Source organism: Phacochoerus africanus, chromosome 16, assembly GCF_016906955.1.
Source record: "Phacochoerus africanus isolate WHEZ1 chromosome 16, ROS_Pafr_v1, whole genome shotgun sequence".
NCBI lineage: Eukaryota > Metazoa > Chordata > Mammalia > Artiodactyla > Suidae > Phacochoerus > Phacochoerus africanus.
Genome location: NC_062559.1, coordinates 54,749,371 through 54,765,941, shown reverse-complemented (window position 1 = coordinate 54,765,941; position 16,571 = coordinate 54,749,371). Strand labels below are relative to the sequence as shown.

General features: G+C 45.3%; 1 protein-coding gene and 1 long non-coding RNA gene across 2 annotated transcripts in view; one reads left to right on the top strand and one right to left on the bottom strand.

Annotated features, from left to right (window-relative positions):
* POU6F2 (POU class 6 homeobox 2) overlaps nucleotides 1-16,571 on the top strand; it is a 484,815-nt gene that overhangs the window by 425,678 nt on the left and 42,566 nt on the right. The gene's annotated exons all lie outside the window — the stretch shown is intronic.
* Nucleotides 3,232-16,571, bottom strand: part of LOC125117412 (uncharacterized) — a 48,122-nt gene continuing 34,782 nt past the window's right edge. Inside the window, exons 7-10 of the long non-coding RNA XR_007132622.1 lie at nucleotides 9,207-9,332; nucleotides 7,927-8,038; nucleotides 6,243-6,377; nucleotides 3,232-4,262 (exon numbers count right to left, since the gene is read on the bottom strand). This is a non-coding gene — a long non-coding RNA (uncharacterized LOC125117412). The remainder of the gene's footprint in view (nucleotides 4,263-6,242; nucleotides 6,378-7,926; nucleotides 8,039-9,206; nucleotides 9,333-16,571) is intronic.

Here is a 16,571-nt window from a genome sequence, read left to right as displayed (position 1 = left end):
CGCTGCTGTTTCGAGTGCACACGCCTGCATAGCACGTTTGCGGAAAGAAGGGACCCCAGGCCGCTCCGAAGAGCCCCTGGGGGCTGCAGTCCCGACACAGGCAGCGGGCAAACAAACGGAAGGCAGCCCGCAGGCTCCCCGTGGTCCCGAGCTTTGTCACCTGCAGGCCCGGGCAGGGGTAGAGAGAGTGGAGGGCTCAGTGCGAGGAGGCCTGGCCTCAGGTCCTCGCCCTTCTGGGGAGTGGGGGCGCCCTTGGCGGTAAAAGGCGCTAACGAGCCCCGAAGGCGTGCAGTGATTACGGGGGATGGATTTGATGCGAGGCCTTTGCTTCTGCGGTGGCTCGGCTGCGTAAGCGGGTCTCAGAGCCCAGTCCGGCCATCAGCAGAAGGGCGGCCCGGTGTCTCAGAACGACAGCGAATTGTTCGGCCCAACCTTCGCTGCCCTGCCAAAGGTCGCCCCGCTCGCCTCCTGCTCCCTCTTTACCGCCCCCAGTTCTGAAGTGAAAGGGTTAATTCCATCAGGGCCATCGGGCCCAGCCGAGCGAGCTAGCCAACCTGGAAAATTAAGCGCCCTCTGAAATCCTGCTACCGTCCTCTCCCCCCCACCCGCCACACTCAGCTGGGCAAACTGTCCTGGACCGTCAAAGCCATGGGCAGGAACAATGCACCAGCCAGTGAGGGGATTCCCTTTGACGACTGAGCCAGGTCCCTCTCTCTCATCTAAAACAGAACTTTGGATTTTTGTGCTGACACATTTCTTTTCCTCTGGCCACTGCATTTTTTTTTTTTTTAATTCTTCCTCCATGAATATTTCATTTTCCTGAAAATAGGGAAATGTGTTCTTGTGTGGGTTCTGGGTCGGGACGGTTGGCACATGGTTCTGACGAAAGAATGGGAAAGGGGCCAGTTAACTTAGGAAGCAACCTAATAACCAGCTGTAACTCTAGACAAGCAGTAAGTCTGAAGACACCAAGCTCTCTCAAGGGAAGGGTGACGTTTCCACTCTTTGTTTCACTAGCGTGGTTTACATTCCAACTGATGCATCCTTGTGGCAAAATAATATCCCTAACTGATGTCCACGGGACCATTTCAATGTGCAAAGCGCTTTAACCATCTTTACGTCTTAGCCCAGTGCTGGGTTTCTGCAGCATGGTCCTTTAGGCTAAGCGATTTCTAGAAAGGAACAGTGGAAATAAGAGCTCGCACGCACTGAGGCCTCACCGCGGCCGGGTGTCACGTGTGGTCGCAGGGACGCTTCTCCGTAGGCCTGATTATCCCAGCTGTGCAGATGAGCAAACTCGTGGGAGAGTTACGACAGGGAGGGAGTGGGATGCACCCGGAGTCTGGGGTGAACAGAGGCAAACGACTGCATCTGGGGTGGCTAAGCAATGAGATCCTGCTGTGTAGCAGAGGGAACTATATCTGGTCACTAATGATGGAACATGATGGAGGCTACTGTGAGAGAAAGAATGTGTATGTGTGTGTGTGTGACTGGGTCACTTTGCTGGACAGTAGACCCTGGCAGAACACTGTAAACCAACTATAATGGAAAAAAATCGTTACTAAAAAATTAAATCTGCTTCTCCAAAAAAAAAAAAAAAAAAAAAGACAGCTCTCCCTTTAGTAAGTGGCCTGAGATGTGGGCCCCGAAGCCATACCCACCCTCCCCCATTTCCCCTGCTTCCTGGGCTTCAAAGACTTAGGTTCATTTTCTGGATGCTCCATAGATTTGTCACAAATCCAGAAACTTCACTGCTCCATCTACAAACAGGAACTGTAATTCTTGCCCTATCAACCTCCTGAATTTCTCTTGAAGATATATAAACCTTCACTCACTTGAACACTGCAAAGAACTATAGATCTTGCCAAAATAAAGAGAGAGTATTGTAATCAATATTCCCACCATTGTTACTTTTTGCTGATCAGAGGAACTAGAGAAGTCGTTTGGGGGAAGTCCCTACAGCAACGAGATCGTCTTGAAAAGCTGACCTCAGACCTCTCTACTTCATCTTGCCAGAGAAAAATAAGACTTAAGGTGCCAGGGTCTGAGGGACCGTAGGTCCCCTGCCTTCCTGCAAGGCTTGCTAGCCAGGAGGACAACCATGGAGAAGGAGGTGGGCGCCTCACATGGAGGCTCACCAAAGCCAGCCTTTCAGAGCCGCACAGGAAACTCTAGCCCCGTAAATCCTTGGTTGGGGCTTTTTGTAGTATGACGCAGTAACGTGATTTTAGAACTGGTTAAGCTCCCAAAGTGGCAAAGCTCCATACGTTTCTAGATTCTTTCCTTTGGAAGCTGCCCCTCTAATGAGGTAAACCCTCAGTAAAAAAAGAGAACTATCCAGTTCTGTATTATGAGTCTCAGAAACTCCTGATTTGAAGTTATATCATCAATTAATAACAGCTTTTCTGTAATGGGAAACTATATTGCCACATTAAACAGATCAGTTGTTAGGGGCAGCCTAAGTTCACCAATGTTAAAAACGTAGAAAAGTGTGGGGGCTTGTAATCGAGATGCTGTTGTTTATTTGATGAATAACCTTAACCAAAGCCGGTATCAGGAAGACTGTCCCTGGGGCTGTTCAGGGTGACTCTCTTCTTAGTAGTTTTTAGTAAAAAGTCAGGACTGGAGGTAGAAGCTGTTTATGTCTCACCTTTTCCGGCGAAAGATTGAAAACTACACTTGATTTGGGTCGGGGGTAAGGAAAGAGAGGGAGGCCTGAACTGTGACTTAGCAACTCTAGAGCAACAGCAGCTTTTCCTGCAAACAATTTTATGGTTGAGAAGAATATCATCAGAGAGGCGAAGACGCCACATTCACATGAGATGCAGTCAACCTCCCAATCAATGCTGACTGTCCCCTTTATTACACCACATGCCCAATAATGCACTCAGCTTTCTCGCTGGCCCCCAAGTTGTTGATATGATGCATTCTTCTTAAAGCTGTAGGCATCACATCATCAACTTAAGGGCCAGTAAGAGAGAAATGAGAAATAGATCAGAGGTCGGTAGGACTGGAAAAGTCACAACTCTGAACAGTGAGAGGAGCCAGGTGCAAGTTCAGATGTACAGAAGTGAGCCCACACGATCCAACTGAACCTAATGCACGAGCCAGAGAGCACTGCTCTAAGCTGCTGTGCATCTCCTCGGCTACCACTTTCCACCCTGTGAAAATACCAACACAATAGATCCCGAGAAGATGTCATGGGGAGGAGTTCAGAAGATGACAGTAAAATCAAGATCGATACAGCTTTATGCTTGAAGTCAATGGCGTCAGTCAGGCAGCACACAGACACACAAGGACAAAAACCTCACCCATCCCCTAGACTGACACCTGTCCGTAGATGTGCACAGGAGTCCAGTCTCAGAGTAACAGAGGTGGAAGGTGCGAAGCGCCACGTGCCCACAGTAAAGACCGCGGGCGTTTGAATTAGACTTCATCCCCGGGCAGCTCTGCAACCCCAGGCAAGGCACCTGATCTCACTCAGCTGCAGTGGTCTCCTCCTTGCAATGACAACATTCATTCGGGGTTGTTGGGGATTATTACAAACAACAATAAAATCAATCCATTGCTCCCATTCATTGAGCACTTCCTACATGCCGGAGAGTCGCTAGCATTCAACATGCTGTTTCATTTCATCTCGATGGAACACGGCTTATCCCTGTTTCATAGGTTAAGAAACTTCCAGGATTACCCACCTGGAAATGCCAGGATTCCAACTCCACTTTGTCTGATACCAGAGATCCTTCTTACTGTGCTCTAATACTAACTGAAAACGTTTTGCTTTGTTCCCTGACGGATCCCAGTGGCTAGAAGGGCACACAGTAAGCGTAGACACAGTAATAACCTCCGTGGACTGGAGGAATCGAGCACTCCATGTAAGCTAACACGCTCGGCAGATGCTGTGTACATTCATCGTTGCTTTTCATTCCTGCGATGATCTTGTGCTCTTGTCTCTAGTTGACCGCTGAGGAAACAGACGTTCAGAACCAGCTTCCCTGGGCCGCAGGGTTAGAGAAAAGGGAAAGAGCCTGGATTGGAGCCCAGATCTGGCTGCATCAAAGCACCGCTTTCCTCTGAGGGGCGCTTTCAGCATCATGCGTCTAAGTGCCTGGTGCCGTGCCTGCCGTAAATATCAGGCTGTCCTCCTCACTTGTGTGTCTTTTAATCCACTGAGGGTGGCTGGTCCAAAGGAGGTCTGCTTAGCGTCCTGAAGTTTTACATGGACCTGCTTTTAAGCTTTCTGCCATCCGGCGTTTCTGCACCTGAGGAAAACGGCATTTGTCTATTTACTTACCTTTCTTCAATTTTTCCAGCCGCTGTGCTAACATTTCAGGGTTGTTGTAAGGAATCAAGGCAGTAAAGGATGTGAAATGCTTGGCGCAGGGAGCACCAGGCAGGCCCTGCTTCTCCCACCTCAGTCCCTTGACCACCTGCGTCTCGAGACCCGAGGTGGCCCCAGCATGCAGAGGGGCCAGTGTGATGACTCAGAGTCCACTAGCAACAGAGTGAGCGGACTGTTTTCTTTTCTCCTTATCGTCACCACCAGCAGGCTAGGTGACGTCTAGCTTGCCTTTGTACCAGGACCATGGAGCGGCTGGGTAGGAGAGCCTCCACTTTTCCTTAAGAGAGAATGTCGTGTTGGCTTTAAGCAAAAGGCAGGGCCGCGGGGGTTTTACCTGCGAGGTTCATTAAAGGTCTCTGGGTCCCCCTTATGCTTGAGAATAAACACATGCCCGTCAACCTTCCGTAAATCTGTACTCAGGCTCTCGCAGACACAACCAAAAGGAAGAGATTTTGTGATCTGCACAGCCAGCAAAACCCCAAAGTCTGTTTGAAACTCACACAGAACTTGAAGAGTTGATTGCAAGTTGAAAATGGATTTTAACGCGAGGGTCTTCTCAGTATCAGCGCTTTTATCAAAGAAGGACTTAAGGGTTTTTTTAAATGTAAAAAGGCAGTATCCTTTCAGAAGAAAGATACTCAAATCATTATTTACATTTAAAAAGCGATATACATATTACAGCAACGTAGGGTGAAATGTGACATCTACTCAGGATTCTAAGAACTCATTTTGATGTTCTGACATCACAAAATCATATACTTTTTTAAAAATGAAGAAGTAGAGTTTCTGCTCACTCTCAGCTCACACAGAGATAACACAGTAGAAATGGGGATAATGTCAGAATTTCTGCTGAAGTGCAACAGGTTAAGATCTAGCATTGTCTCTGCAGGGGCTCAGATTCACACAGGTCACAGCTGCGGCACAGGTTCGCTCCCTGACCCGGAGACGTCCATGTGCCTCAGATGTGGCTAAAAAACAAATGGGGTAATGTCAATGGTTTTACATACGTAGACTTGCCCTTGCAGGCGGAGCCCAGAAAAACCCGAAAGTAGTAAGAAAGCACCCTTCTCAGACACTCAATCTGGTACCACAAACATTGCTGGAAACTTTTTAGAGAAGGTAAGCAGACGATCTCTTAGTTCTGAGCTGTGGATTAAGTTAATGGTTTTGTGACTGAATACCTCCCTTGCTCTTCAATGTCAGGGTCACTCTGCCCACTTCTTCATGATTTAATATCGCAGATGAACGAACCATCCGGTATGACTGTGAAACATTCATGACAAGGCTGTACTTCAAAAATATCTTTGAAATTTAAAATACCAAAATTCATACTATTGACATAAATTTTAAATTACCGAGCTTAGAACAAGACCGTTGGAAAACCATTACACTAGCGGCTTATTTGTTATAATGAGTTAACATTTCCCAGGACTAAATTTGAAGTACTGGATATATATATATATGTGTGTGTGTGTGTGTGCGTGTGTCTGTGTGTGTTAAATATATATCATATATATTATGTCTAGTTATATATTATATATATATATAAACACATTATACTATATATTTTATGAATATACTTTGAGGGACATTTAAAATAGGAACCAAGAGTTCCCACTGTGGCTCAGTGGTTAAGGAACCTGACTAGTATCCATGAGGATGCGGGTTCGATCCCTGGCCTTGCTCAGTGGGTTGGGGATCCAGCATTGCTGTGAGCTGTGGTATAAGCCAGCAGCTACAGCTCTGATTCAACCCCTAGCCTGGGAACGTCCATATGCCGTGGGTGTGGCCCTAAAAGGTCAAAAATAAATAAATAAATAAATAAAGAGCCAGAGAAATTTAAGAAACCACAAGTGAAAGAGTGAGGTGGCCCTTATCAGTTACCACTCTCGAAACCCACCTGATGGTTAGTGACAAGAGGGCAGACTGGTCACCCAGGAAGATGAGGATGCCGTCTCATGGGGACGTCTCCTCAGCGCATTTCTAATGAGTTACGGCCGTTGTTGTGAGAAATGAGAAATTCAGTGGTCTCCCCCTAAAGAGCATTAAAAAAAAAAATTACTGAGAGGAAATTGAAAAAGTAATCTATGGTAGAGTGATGAAGATAACTTTTTTTCCGATTGAACAGAGAGAGAAATATTGCATGCAAGTATCCAAATACATTTACTTTTGCCACAGCAATAGAAATTCTCTTCACCAAAAGCAAACGAGTCATCTTGGACTCATGAAACTGGCTGGGGATAAACAGACGTTTCTTTAATGACACCTGGTGTGAGTTCATTCCCCCCAATGCTTTTTCTTTTCCTAGAGGCTTGTTGTTTATACTAATTTAAATTCAGCTTTACAGCCTGAATGCACTCACAGCATTAGGTGATGCTAAATGCATGGAGCATTTTTTTTTCTTTTTTTTTTTTTTTTGCACAGAGAAAGGTTTGTTGCAGGGCCAAGTGAGGGGAGTGGGTGGCTTGTGCTCAAAACCCCGACCTCCACACAGCACTTCCTTAAGTAAGTGCCAAACATTTCCTTCACCACTTCCCCCTGCTCCAAAGAATTTTGGCATTGTGGACATCACTGGTCCCTGATTTAGCCTTTTTGCTGTCTTTGCTGTAGCTCTTTTGTCTCTCATCTGGGAAGAAATGTGTAAGAAACAGTACATAGATCCAGGGTTTCATTTAGGGATGTTTACTAAGCTTCCAAGGTCTAAGGCTGAGTCAGACTAAAAAGTGCTCTCCCAAGCAATAAATAACTTTAATCTGATTTAGTCTCTTAATCTGGCATCAACAGGCAGAAGCAGAAATTCTTCCCCACATTTTAGGTGTTTTGTTGTTGTTGTTGTTGGCATTACAACTTAAAGTCTTAGGCAAAGTCATGTAAAGATTTACAAAGTTCGCCTTTCTGCAAAATGATGGCTTCACCCCAGTTGTGACTCTCTTTTGCAGGGAAAAAAAGTGGTAGTAATTCCACCCTGTTGGCAGCTTCAAAGAAAATGAAAATTACTCATAGTTTAATTTGTAGTCACTGGGGGAAAGGGGAAAGGGATGATGAAAAGAAATGTTTCTAGTTCACCCTTGAGAATGTGTAGTTGTTTTCTGGTATGGACCATCCTGCTGGACAGATAATGAATATTATAATGACAATGTGAAATCGCTCAAGGAATTGGAAATTGACACATTAGATTATATTTATAAATATTTTGTTTTCTTCTCATTGAAAAATTATGTAAGAATAGAGTTCCCATTGTGGCTCAGCAGTAATGAACCCAACTAGTATCCATGAGCACATGCGTTCGATCCCTGGCCTCAATCCGTAGGTTAAGGATCCAGCGTTGCCGTGAGCTGTGGTGTAGGTTGCACGTGCGGCTCGGATCTGGTGTTGCTGTGGCTGTGGCATCGGCCGGCAGCTCTAGCTCCGATGTGACCCCTAGCCTGGGAGCTCCCGTGAGCCACACACGCAGCCCTGAAAAGACAAAAAAAGAAAAGAACATGTAAGAAGCTACAAATTGAAAGCAGGGTCATGAAGGCATTTGCTTTTGTATCAGGCGTCACACTTTTCCTCGTGGTAAATGATTACAGATTGAAACATACCTTTGTTTTTACTCCAACTTGGCCTCAATCGACAGGCAGATTCTCACATCGTCACCAAAGGAGTGGGCACTCTGAGGGCATGATAGAGCGCGTAATGGGCTCACGTCGATCCCTGCGGCGGAAGCAAATGGCAGAGTCAGGGTTGCGACGTGGTCGCTGAGGAGGAATCTCGTTCCCTGAAAACTGGAGGGCATTTCCCCCTGTGCGCCTGTCATTTCTACTCTGCCACGGGAAACAGGGGGTTTCAGTGACGTCCTTGGAGACCAGAACTACCAGTTCCTGGGGGGAGGGGGGGGGGAATCTCTTTCCCACCTACCCCACCCTCCCTCCAGAAATAACCCAGCCCTTACTGCTGCCTGACTTTTGCAGGCCTTTTAGCCATCTCCTTTTTCATAAAGAAAGTTATCTAAAAACAAAATTTAGGTTCATCTTTCTCAGATGTCCCAAATCTAGAACAGTGCTTGGCACATAGTGGGCATTCAATCAGTGGAGTGCAGAAATCAAAATTTAATAATACTGGAGTTCCCACTGTGACTCAGTGGGAATGAACATGACAAGTATCCATGAGGATGCGGTTCAATCCCTAGCCCCAATCAGTGGGTTAACCGTGCAGCACTGCCGTGAGCTGGGGTGTAGGTCACAGACCATGCTGTGGCTGTGGTGTAGGCCAGCAGCTGCAGCTCCAATTTGACCCCTAGCCTGGGAACTTCCATATGCCACAGGTACTGCCCTAAAAGGGAAAAAAGGAAAAAAAAAAAAAAAAAAGGAGAATAAGGAGCCTGTAAGAGCCTATTTCAATGAAGGGTGATTCAGCCATCCAGTGGCACACCTGAGTACGCAGTTGGTTGGTCCTCCAACACAGGGACCTAAGGGAGATGGCCCTCAAGTTGCTGGCAACCACAGCAGCTTCCCTGGAGGGAAAACAGCCAACAGGGCGCCTGTCCGCAGCAGGGGTTTTAGTTTTGTGTAAACTTCTGCCATCTTGACTGTCCTCACCACTGGGAGCCTAGACTTTCTTCTTTGTTGGTGGATTGCTACTGCCATGGATGGCAAGACTTACAGGAAGTTTTCATGGATTCAGATAGCTGGGTCGTTGCCCAGCCTTCCACAGCGGGAGGGAGAGCAGTGTGCTATGGCCCGGTGCTGGGCACTGGGATTTGCTGAGTGAGTGGGCGGGTGAGTGAGCCTTTGAGCAGCTGTGCATGACTAAATGCACGAAGGCAACACTCCTCCTTTTAAACCATTCAGAACAAAGCAGAGAGGTTTAGACAATTGCCTACCTTCTCCAGACAAAGTTGAAGAGGGCTGTTGTCCCCTTTATAAGAATGATCTCAGTCCTCCACTCTTGACACCAAAAGTTCTGCCGATGTGTCTGTGTTACCCCTCCACACAGGCATAATTCTGGTCTGTAAAGAATTAATATTTGTATAAGCACCAAACTCATACAGTCCAGGCCTCTGGGCATATGCTAACCACAAGCAATGCACTTCCGAGGAGAAGACAGGCAGGGGACAGAGCGGCAAGCTCTCTGTCCGTTTCCAAAGGACCTCGCTGCATTCCACGTCCTTTGCCCAAGAAAATCTCAGTAGTAGTAAGCGTCTTGCTTCTTTGACCTTTGCTGGGAGAACTGACCTCACCTCCCGGAGCTCTTCTTCCCAGTCCTGGATGAAGCCTCTGGTTCCACGATCATGCCCAACCAAACCTGAGCTACCCTTTTGCCAAGCTGACTCTCCCCCTTCTGTCTTCCACATCCCACCTGCCAGCTGAGTAAAAAGTAAGCAGAGCAAGTAGAGGAAAAACAGAGCCATGGAGAAATCAAGAACCCCCAAATAATCCAGGGCTTGCCAGTCTGCTTCTCAGGATCGTGAATCTGTAACTCAGATACGATTTTAAACCTGGTGTTGGTGGTAGGTACCTACACTGTGTTCAAGAAGAGGATCTGGTTCCTACCAGCGACTCCGGGAATTAGCCCCACATGCAGTTACGATCCCCCCTCACTTCCTTCTCATCTCAGTGTAATATCATCTTGTGTAAATTCATTTCATCTTCTGATTATGCTCTGGATCAATACATCTTTTCTTCTGTCAATATTTCCTAGCCCTTGAGTGGGGACCCAAATAGAAGAGAAAATTGCAGATCTCACAAATACAGTAAAATATTTAAGAACAGACAGGATGCATCTTAAAATTAAAAATGAGGAGTTCTCACTGTGGCTCAGTGGGTTACAAACCTGACTAGTATCCATGAGGATGCAGGTTTGATCCCTGGCCCCGCTCAGTGGGTTAAGGAGCCGGCGTTGCCATGAGCTGCAGCGTAGGTTGCAGACGCGGCTTGGATCTGTCATTGTGGGTTAGGCCAGCAGCTGCAGCTCCGATTCAACCATTAGCCTGGGAACTTCCATATGCTGCAGGTGCGGCTCTAAAAAGGGGTTAGTAGATGCAGGCTATTACATTGAGAATGGACAAGCAATGGGGAACTGCTGTACAGCACAGGGAACTCTATCCAATCACTTGTGATAGCACGTGATACAAGATAATATGAGGAAAAGAATGTATATATATATATGGATGACTGAGTCACTTTACTGTACAGAAGAAATTGACGCCACACTGTAATCAACTATGCCTTAAAAAAAATTAAAAAGTTAAAGCAGAAAAGAAATAAGAAGCACCCGGCTGTAAAGTGTAGGGGTGCCTGATTCGGCTACAGTATTATTAGAGCAGGGCTGCAGCTGCTAACTCCATTTTGCCAAAGGGCTCGAGAAAGACTCAGGTCCAATAAGAATGGTCATTGTATCACCCAAGTGGACTCTTACCGGAGGCCTGTCGGTTTTCTGAGACGTGCGGTCCCTTCTGTGATGTTTGCTGCTAAGGGGCTGCGTAAGTGGGTTCAGCCGCTGCTCTGTAGGCAAATGGCTCCTCAAAACTCCTTTGGAACTGACGGTGGTCAGCCTCACTGCGCTCTAGGGGTCCTTGTACCTGTGCTCGTCGTTCGGACGTGAAAACAAAGGCATGCACATGACATTTCTCCTGTCTCTGTGCGTCCTTTCATTTGAATTTATTTTTTAGTAGGGTGCAGTTGATTTACAGTGACTGGGTCACTGGGGGTACAGCAGAAATCTTCTCTGTTGAGGCTTAACCATTAAACAAACAAAGGCTGTGTTCAACAGTGCATTGGGAATTTGATGCGTGTCTTGTGTTTAATTAAAGATGAGAGAGGAAATGGAGACCCATAAAACACATCATTACTACGACTCAGAAATATTGCTGATTACTAAGGAGAATAATCTTGCTAACCTAACCATCAAATGACCATATCAAAATTCCCTGACTTTTCTGACCTTGCCTTTTCCCAGTAGTACCACTGTGTTCTCCTTTGACGGACACCAGTCTCTCCCAGTTGGCATTTCCAGGTTTTCAGAAACTTCAAAAGAACTTCAGGGATGAGGGCATTTGAATAGTATCCGTTTTTAGATCCTGAAACTTCAACAATCAGTGTTGTAAATAGCAGTGGAACTACTTCTCAGAAATAAACCAATTCACAGTTTATGGGGAAATGTATATTCTGCTCACAATGTAAAATTCTCTACCTCTGAAAGCTCGTTCAATCCGCTCCTCTCTTCCTCCATGTCCCCTTCTTGCTTATCTTTCTCCTCAATTTTTCAAGCATCCTTAGGTAACCAAGTCTTGATAGTGTGATCCACAAAGCCTTTTTTAGTGTTATTGATTGACCTTAATAATTTAGGTAAAGAGAGTCCCTATTTTCACCTGTTTTTAAAATGACAGGTGGCAGTGGGCTTAGAAAACACTCACGAATATTCATGAACAAGTCTTGTTTAATTTAGACAAGCTACTTCATTATAGGCTCCAAATGCTAAAATTAAATTAAAAAATAAAAAGATAGTACGTTACTCTCACACTTGATCCCCCCCTCACGTATACTTGGGGATTAGCCAGAGAGGTGGGAAACTGGGAGAGATTTACAAGTTAGCATTTCTTTGTCTAGTAATTTAATTTCCCATGTAAGTGGGGAAAGAGGGCAGACCTGGTGCTGGGTGATGGTCATCAAAGCCCCCCTGTCCCTTTCAACCTTTGCAGTGGCCATAGGCCTTCCTCTCCCCCTGGATAAAAGTGGGGGTTCTTGCCCCAGGGCTGCCTTTAGGGGAATACAGTCTCCTATGATGGCCTAAATTGCAACTAAGATGCCCAACTCCCTGACCATAATCAAAACTGCGAGCCTAATAAACTTCCCTGCACCGCCAGCAGCAGCCACAACTGGGCCCCCTTCCTGGTGTTGCTGCCCTGGGAATGGGTGGCTTGTTCCCTTTCCTTCCCCTGTTGGACTGGCTCCTTGCCTCAGCTTTCAGACTCAGTTTCTGACAGGTCAGGCTGAGGACAGATGGGAGGTAAGAATGGCCCCGTTTGGCTGACCTGTCCTAGGACGGCCTCTGATCTCTGGGCCGGCAGATGGCTCGGTCCAACTCTTGGGAGCGTTTTCGTAAGGTCTTCCGAGGCCCCGATGCGACCTTCCAAGGGCACGTTGCTGTGGCTAAGTGGCTTCTTCCAGCCGCCCACTCCCCTTTCGGAGCTTGGTTTTCTCCACCACCACTCCTCAAAGCTCTATCGATGATGCTGTCCCAGTGCCCACTGCCCAGGAGGCCCTCGGGGACAATTATTTTAAATGGCTCAGACCCATGGTAACCAGTTCAGGAAGACACTCACATCCCGGGGTGGAGCTGGCATGGATGCACTGAAGCCGTGCCCGTCTCCCCCCCTCTTCTTCCCCCAACCTCCTCCTGCCCCCGCCCCCCCCAAAAGCTCCTCTTCTTCTCCTCCTTCTTTTCTCTCTCCCTTCTCCCTCCCTCCCTCCCTTCTTCCTCTCCCTGCCTTTCTCTCCTCCCCAGTCAGCTCTTAAAGCCACAGCTTCTCAACTCCAGATTTTCCCGGGGTGTGTCCCCCAAACAGAGAGGACAGTATTTATTCAGCCACTTTCATTAATGCTGAGGGGAAGAGAAGGCACCCGTGCCTCATCCCTGAGAGGGAAGACACTCCAGAATTTCAAAAATTCTCTTTATCAAAAAAAAAAAAAAAATTCTTCATCTACCCTCACTGTGAGTGTCTGAGTTCCGGAATCATCTAACTGGTTTTCAGAAACCTCTTCTGTAAAAGCATAAAGATCTAGCCCCTCTTTTGGGATGAAGCACCTATTGAATCTTAGTACCTCCACAGAAAATCCCAACTTTGCATATTCTATGACAAGGAAGGTTTCATTATTTTTCATTTCCTTTTTTCATCTAAATAGATTTTTTAATTTTTATTTACTTTTATATTTTTAGTCAATGAATTTTATTACATCTGTAGTTGTACAACAATCGTCGCAACCAAATATTATCGCATTTCCATCCCAAACCCTCAGTTCATCCCCCCATCCCCTGCTCTCTCTCCTTTGGAAACCATAAGTTTTTCAAAGTCTATGAGTCAGCTTCTGTTCTGCAAAGAAGTTCATTGTGTCCTTTTTTCAGATTCCACATGCAAATGATAGCATTTGATGCTGGTGTCTCATTGTCTGACTGACTTCGCTTAGCATGATAATTTCTAGGTCCATCCGCGTTGCTAAAAGTGTTTGGTATTTCGTTCCTTTCAATGGCTGAGTCGTAGTCCATTGTGTATATGGACCACCTCTTCTTGAGCCACGCCTCTGTCCATGGACATTGAGGTGGTTTCCATGTCTGGGCTGTTGCAAATAGTGCTGCAGTGAACATCGGAGTACATGTGTCTTTGCGAGTCATGGTTTTCTCTGGAGAGATGCCCAGGAGTGGGACTGCTGGATCAAATGGGAGTTCTATTTTTAGTGTTCTGAGGCATCTCCATACTGTTTTCCACAGGGGTTGCACCAGTTTACATTCCCACCAACAGTGTGATAAGGCTTCCTTTTTCTCCACACCCTCTCCAGCACTTACTGTTTGTAGACTTTTTGGTGATGGCCATTCTGGCTGGTGTGAGGTGGTGCCTCAGCGTGGTTTTGATTTGCATTTCTCTGATGAGGAGTGATGCTGAACATCTTTTCATGTGTTTTTTGGCCATCCGTGTGTCTTCTTTGGAGAAATGTCTGGTTAGATCTTCTGCCCATTTTTTGATGGGGTTGTTTGTTTTTTTGGTACTGAGCTGTAAGGGGTGTTTATAAATTTTAGAGATTAATCCCTTGTCAGTCAATTCACTTGCAAATATTTTCTCCCATTCTGTGGGTTGTCTTTTCATTTTGTTTAGGGTTTCCTTTGCTGTGCAGAAACTTTTGAGTTTAACTAAGTCCCATTCGTTTATTTTTATTGTCATTACTCCAAGAGGTGGAGCTGAGAAGATGTTGCTGTCGTTAATGTCAGAGAGTGTTTGGCCTATGTCTTCCTCTAGGAGTTTGATAGTGTCTGGTCTTATATCTAGGTCTTTAATCCATTTGGAGTTTCTTTTTGTGTATGGTGTTAGGGAGTGTTCTAACTTCATTCTTTTCCATGTGGCTGTCCAGTTTTCCCAGCACCACTTACTGCAGGGGCTGTCTTTTCTCCATTGTATATTCTTGCCTCCTTTATCATAGATTAGTTGACTGTAGGTGCGTGGGTTTAATTCTGGGCTTTCTATCCTGTTCCACTGATCTGTATTTCTGTCTTTGTGCCAGTACTATACGGTTTTAGTAACTGTTGCTTTGTGGTATAGTCTGAAGTCAAGGAGTCTGTTTCCTCCCGCTCCATTTTTCTTTTTCAGGATGTCTTTGGCTATTCTGGGCCTTTTCTTCTTCCAAACAAACTTTACAGTATTTTGTTCTAGTTCTGTGAAAAATGTCCTTGGTAATTTGATAGGGATTGCATCGAATCTGTAGATTGCCTCGGGTAGTATACTCATTTTGGTAATATTGCTCTTCCAATCCAAGAGCATGATATGTCTTTCCATCTGTTTGTGTCACCTTTGATTTCTTTCATCAGTGTCTTATAGTTTTCAGAGTACAGGTCTTTTGTTCCTTTAGGTAGGTTTATTCCTAGGTATTTTATTCTTTTTGATGCAATGGTAAATGGGATTGCTTCCCTAATTTCTCTTTCTGATCTTTTGCTGTTAGTATATAGAAATGCAGTCAGCGCTGAGAAGCCCCAAGGCAAACAACAATCCAGGTGGGATCACAGTCCCAACCCTCAGTAAACACGCTGCCTAAAGACCCCTCAGGCACACAGCCAGCCTCTAATCTCATCCAAAGACACAGCCCCACCCATCAGAGGGATTGGAATTAGCTCCACCTACCAGTCTATATACATATATATATATACATACATATATATATATATATATATATTCTGAAGTTTTGATATAAGAGTCTATATATATATATATATATATATATATATATATGAGATTCTTTTGAGTTGTTGGTCTCTTAATTGCAAGTGCATCTCCAGTGTCCTGCATGTGTACCCTCCTCTTCTCATGATTTCTGATTTTGGAGGTATAATTGTACATGGATGATTTCGTATCTTTACTGTATACATGCCTTTACTGGTGAGCCTTGTCATCTGTGGTATCTGTGGTTTCCTGTTGCTGCCTTTTCTTTTCTGCCTAGAGAAGTTCCTTTAGTATTTGTTGTAAGGCTGGTTTAGTGTTGCTGAATTCTCTTAGCTTTTGCTTATCTGTAAATCTTTTGATTTCTCCTTCAAATCTGAATGAGAGCCTTGTTGGGTAAAGTAATCTTGGTTGGAGGTTTTTTTCCTTTCATCACGTTGAGTATATCATGCCACTCCCTTCTGGCCTGCAGAGTTTTCTGCTGAAAAATCTGCCAGTAACCTTATCAGGGTTCCCTTGTATGTTATTTGTTTCTTTTCCCTAGCTGCTTTCAATATTTTCTCTTTGCCTTTAATTTTGGTCAGTTTGATTAATATGTTTCAGGGTGTTCCTCCTTGGGTTTATTTTATATGGCACTTGTTGTGCTTCCTGGATTTGAGCGAGTGGTTCCTCTCCCATTTTAGGGAAGCTTTTGACTACTATCTATTCAAATATTTTTTCTGTGCATTTCTCTGTCTCTTCTCCTTCTGGCACCCCTATAATACAGATGTTGGTGCATTTAACGTTGTCCCAGAGTTCTCTGACACTCTCTTCATTTGTTTTCAATCTTTTTTCTCTTTTCTGTTCCCCATCAGTGATTTCCACTAGCCTGTCCTCCACCTCGCTTATTCGTTCTTCTGCCTCCTGTATTCTGCTGTTGGCTGCTTCTAGTGAATTTTTTGTTTCAGTTATCGTATTTTGCATCTCTTCTTGCTTAAGTTTTATATCTTGTATCTCTTTGCTCAGTGTTTCCTGTAAGTTATCCATCTTTGCCTCCAGTTTATTTCCAATGTCTTGCATCATCTTCAGCATCAACAGTGTAAAGTCTTTTTCTCCTAGAGGCTGAGAATCTCCTGATCACTTAGCTGATTTTCTGGGGTTTTTCCTTTCTCCCTCATCTGAGTTATAGTTCTCTGTCTTTTCATTTTTATAGGTCTTGGGTGTGGTGACCTTTTTATAGATAATAGAGTAGTAGCCTCTCTTGTTTCTGGTGTCTGCCCCCCTTGTGGCTGAAGTTGGTATGGGGACTTGCTGTAGGCTTCCTGATGGGAGGGGCTGATGCCTGCC